Below are 5,278 nucleotides of genomic sequence, written 5' to 3' on the forward strand. Positions count from 1 at the left end.
CACCTGTGTTTAATGTGAATGTGTAATGTGGTGCAGTGGAAGTGCGTGAGTGCTAACATGTGTGTTTTTATACCATACGTGTGTAAAGTGTCAGTGATGTGCACGTGTGTATCATGTGTGGTGACCTAGGCATATGTGTTCAGTGTGCATCTGTGTGTGGTGTGTAGCATGCACGTGTGTGTGTGGTATGGAGTGAGTGTGCATGAGTGTGCACTGTCCATGGGTAGCATGTGTGTGTGTGTGCAGTGAGCATGTGCGTATTAAAGGGGTATATCTGCCTGTTCTATTTTTACCAACCAGTTGCAGGCTGGCTTGGATTTAATACTCTCATCCCTTCCCCATCCCCTTGCAGTCTGCAGCCCTCCAGCCTCCAGCCACCACCTCCCCTCTGCCTGGACTGCACTAGGTAAGACGCTACCTTGCCAGGTTAGCCTGCCACATTCGCCAGCCCCAGGGATCGGTTCTTTCATTTGCTGCTTTGGCAGCTGGGGCCAGGGAGGCGAGATTTTTCCTGATTCTACTAGCTGTAGCCAGGCTGATTGTAATGGTAGCCAGCGTGTTGGTGGGCAAGGAGCTGGGGCCAGAACTGTGTCACCTCCTATGAAATTTTAGGTTCCATTTAGACCCCAAGATGGTAGGTATCCTAGAAATACCTAGAGATTAGTTCTCTCTCTAGCTCTCTCTCTCTGTCTATCAAATCAGAGACTAGGGCGTTGGGAGTTACAGACTGGGCACTTCAGGCTAGGCACTTTGTTTAACAGCATTTTATCCACTCTTGGGGAATCTGTGTTGGTGAATAGCAAACCAGCTTCTTCCCCTCCTGCCAAACCCGAGTGCCAGGGAGATCAAGGTGAGGGATAATGTTCCCCAGCCCTGAATGACATCAGAGCTTGAGCCCCATGGACTTTCAGTGAGACCCCCCCTTGTGCCCAAGTCACTTTTGATAATGGGACTTAGGCTCCTATGTCGTGTAGGATCTCCGGAGAACATTGCCCCAGGAGTAAGGCTAGGCTCTGACTCCAGACTGGCTCTGTTGAAAGGGCTGGTTTGCTAAGGCATCGTGTGTTTTGTAACAAAATGCCACTTTAGCTGTCCCTTTGCTGTCTGGTCCCTGGGAGGCAGGTATTTCCCACTGCCCACCCACAGCTGATCCCTTGCAGTAACTGGAAAGGCTGCGGTCAAGCCCTGTGAGCAGTAGAGGGGTTGGAGACCTGGTTCTAAAACCATCTGTCTTTCTGTTTATCAGTGTGGACTTGGCCAAAGCGTGTCTGCCTGTCCAGCCAGTGCATCACAGAGCAGGTTGGTCCCCACCGGGCACTGGTGATCTGCCAAGCTCTTTGTTTGAAGTGTCTGTTCCAAGTGCCCTCTACTCGAAGCTAGAATTGCTATGAGATGCACCTTTGAATGGGCTTTCAGTCACACTGAGCTGTTGGGTGTGTGTGTGTGTGTGTTGTGAGAATGTTTTAGTTGTGTGTTTTGTGTTGTGCTTGTTCGGTGTGTCTGTTTGTGTGTTTCCAGCTATTTATAGATAAGGAGTTTTCAGTTTCCTAGATCTTTCCCAGGCTGAATTCTCCTGCAGAAATGGAATTTGAGGAGCTATTTCATTTCATGATTTCCATAGCAGCATCTGGGATATATAGGGAATCTATTCCAGTGGGCACAGTAATCCAGGCCAGAATTTACCAGGCACAGGTCCTGTAGGCCCATCAGATAGGTGGAGTAGCTGAACCAAACCTGGATCCCTGAGCCCACCTGAATGTGCCTCTGCAGAGAGCGCTGGCAGGCTCCTGGCTCTGGATGCATGTTATGGCCTGTACAACCGTGGGTGCAGTTTGCATGATGAAGAACCTGATTTCTGGCTGCCAAATGCGAGGCATTAGAGGTTTAGAAAAATCTGACCCTAAAAGTTGATTAACCCAAAGCCCTTGGGTCAGTGCCTTCTGCAGGCGTGGGCTTCTGCCTGAATCTAGTGGGTATGAGGAATCTTTAGGGCCTGATTCCCCTCTCACTCACCCTTGTGTAAATCAGGAGTAACTGCATTAAAGTCAATGACATTATACTGATGTCAAACTGGAGTGAGAGGCCCATAGGCTTTCATGAGGTGGTAGGACTCTAATAAGCTGACACCTGTCAATCAGTGATGAGCACAGATTGAACTCTTGTACTTTGGTTCAGAGAATGGTATGGTACGTGATGTTTAAAACCCCCCAAGAGACTCGTCTGCCTTCTCCAGATCTTGCCCGAGGGCTGGACAGAAGGGCCTGAGGTCTGGATCTTTCGCTGTATTGAGGGAAAGCTTCTCTTTGGTGTCAAAGTTCTAAAGGAAGGTGGAGCTAATGCAGCCTTGCGCTGAAGTCAGTGGATATTGCGTTCACTTAAACCAGGGTTAGATCTGACCTAAAAGAGCTCAAGTTTTGGATGAACAGGCAAATAATAATAACACTTTTACTAGAGGAGGGAAAGATTCCCACAATTACAGCTGTTATATCATTGTGTGGGTGGGGGTCTAGTGCCTGAGAGTCAGGAGATCTGGACTCTATTCCTGGCTTTGCCACTGACCTGCCGTGTGACTTGGGCATGTCACTTCTTTTCTCTTTCCCCCCTCACCCCCTTTGTCTGTCTTGCCTCTTTAGATTGCAAGATCTTTGGGGCAGGGACTGTCTAGCCACAGTGCATGGTGCAGTGGGGTCCCTAGGTGCTGTTGCAATATTAATAGTGACTCACTATAATGCAGCATTAAATTAATTCACAAACATTCTTTCCCATCTGTTCACAAATCCGCTTCCCTTGCGGTCGTCACATCACTCCTTGTGCTTGATTTCTGGGTGAAATGCCCCCTAAGCAAAGGACAAGCGCCAGGTCCTGTGCAGAGCGATTGGAAAAACAAAGCTGGACACTTCAAAAGGATTTCCCAGATTAGAACAAAAAAACAGAATCATCGAAAATGTTCTCGAAACAAAAATTCCAGAACGTTTTGAATTGGAACCGAAAATGCTGACATCTTCAATCGAAGTAAAGTGATTTGACACTTCTGAAGACAAAAATTGCTTTATTTTAAAATATCAATTCAAAATGGGGTTTTCTGTTTCCCTCCTCTTGATTGGAGAACTGAAAAAGTATGAAGAAGATCAATATTTTGCTGCAGAAAATATGGTTGTGGTTTTTTTAATGAAAAAACTATGGGGAACTTTGACCTGCTCTAGTCCTGGGGCTTAAGCGGTGCACAGGATTTATGATTGTTATTTTTGGTTATTATTTGTATTACCATAGTGCCACGGACCAGAACAAAACGATGGTCCCCGCCCCAAGGAGCTTACAATCTAAGTATAAGACAGGAGATAACAGGTGGATGGGGGCCTGGAGACAATGAGACAGTGTGGTTCAAAACATAGGCATTGGTTTCTGCACAACACCAGCTTAACTGTTGTCAAGTCTTTTGTAGGCATCACAGCAAAGGAGAGTTTTGAGGAGGCCATTTTGCTGTTGCTCTGGATAGGGGTGGATTTCTCCCTTGATAATAGTCTAGCAAGTGAGGTGGGAATTTAGAGGAAGCAGCACCTTTTTTCAGCAGATGTCAGAGAATATTTGTGGCAAGACAATTTCAAATTCATAATCATGACTATTCCTCCCTGGGAACCTGATTCAAAGGGTCCACGGCTTATACATCCAACCCAAACAGCTGCCATTTAGAATTGGGAATATGAAAGAGTTGCAATGAAACTACCAGCTCAAGACAAGCTGCAGAAATAGTTCTGAATAGCGGATACATTTGGGGGAAAGGCCAAACCGTTTATGGACAATCTGCAATAGGGGAGAAAAGGCAAATGAGACATTAGGAACTGTTCACCCAGCCCGCTCCTTTACAGCCCTGCCTCTTTCAGCCCTGCCTTTATCCAAGAGATACTTTGCTAATGGAGCTGGTGCGGCTGTGCCCATTAATAAAAGTGTAATTGCTCTCAAGGACATGGGGAAATGCACCACCGCCCTCTTTATCAGGTGTCTGCCTGCCAGGCTTCTCAGTTTCTGCTTAGCTTCTGTGTCTCCTTTGCACTCAGACACCTCCACTGGGTTTGGGGCTGGGGCTCTGCAGTCTGGAAAGCAGCATGAGTAGGGGGTCTTGAAAGGAGCTAGGAAAAGCACCGGGGGGGGGATGTCTTTTCTCCTGAGCAGCTCCTGGCAGGGGTGGGGCTGGAATCTTACACCCTCCTAGAACTGTTTGGAAAATGTGATCTTATCTGAGAGCCAGTTGTTGATCCCCACCAGCCCTTTGTTCAGTGGCCTGATGGCACAGCTGGGCCTAGAGCCATCTCCCCCTGAGCGGAGCAGGGTGTTTCACGTGGCTGCGCTAGAAGAGACCATACAAAGCCATCGCACAGTCAGGTTAAAAGGCAGGCACAGGTGCTCTCTCCACGCAGGCAGTGAGGAGGGGGGAAGGGCAGGAGAAGAGCAGTGCAACCCCCTGCGGGAAGCACAAGGGTCCTGTTTAGCTCAGGGTTAGTTCTGGTGCTGTTCCAAGTGAGGGTCTCGTCCAATGAGAAGTTTGTGGTCTGCTGAGACGCACAGGCGAGGGTCTCTCCAGTGGCGTTTGCTGAGCAGTGGAGTCCTGGTTGGGTGCCTGGAGTGTAGAACTCGAATACAGACCCTGAGCCCATCTGGGGCATTGGGGATGGCAGCTCAGCTGGAAACACAGGTGGTGCCCATGAGAACAAGGTGGGCTGTCAGGAGGCACGTTACTTCAGCTCAGGGATCTCTGCATAACTGTCAGTACAACACAATCCCGACCCTCAGCCCCCTGCTAGCCCTGGGCTCCCCACACACAACTCTGTCCATGTGCCTCAGTCCCAACCTGCAGCCTTCTGCTATCCTAGCCTGGGGTCCCCTCCCGTTGCTGCCCCTCAGTCTCTACCCAGAGCCCTCTGCTAGCCCAGCCCTGGGCTCCCCACACATATGCCTTAGTCCTAGCCTGCAGCCCCCTTCTGTCCCAGTCATGAGCCCCAGCTCTGTCAAAGCACCTCAGTCCTGGCTCTTTGGTAAACACAGTCTGTGAATTATGCCCTGCTGTGGGGGAGTGGGTGGATGCGGGCTCACGTTTTGATTTCTTGCTATTGATCATTTTGCTTTGGGGTGATTCTAGGTGCAGAATCGGCCAGCACAATGCCAGAACCGTAAGTAGCAGTCCTTCCCTTTGCCTTTTGCTGAACTCCCCTAAGCTTCAGGCTTCTCAGGAGAGCTGTGGGAGAGACCTGACGCTACTTGGACCAACAGCAGGGTTTGAATG

At 49.2% G+C, this 5,278-nt stretch overlaps 1 long non-coding RNA gene across 1 annotated transcript; it reads left to right on the forward strand.

Moving 5' to 3' along the window:
• Window positions 1–287: 287 nt before the first annotated feature.
• On the forward strand, window positions 288–5,278 carry LOC120404747. Its single transcript, XR_005598143.1, has 3 exons — window positions 288–406; window positions 1,247–1,299; window positions 5,135–5,278. It is a non-coding gene; the product is annotated as an uncharacterized LOC120404747 (long non-coding RNA).

Source organism: Mauremys reevesii, linkage group 4, assembly GCF_016161935.1.
Source record: "Mauremys reevesii isolate NIE-2019 linkage group 4, ASM1616193v1, whole genome shotgun sequence".
Classification (NCBI taxonomy): Eukaryota; Metazoa; Chordata; order Testudines; family Geoemydidae; genus Mauremys; species Mauremys reevesii.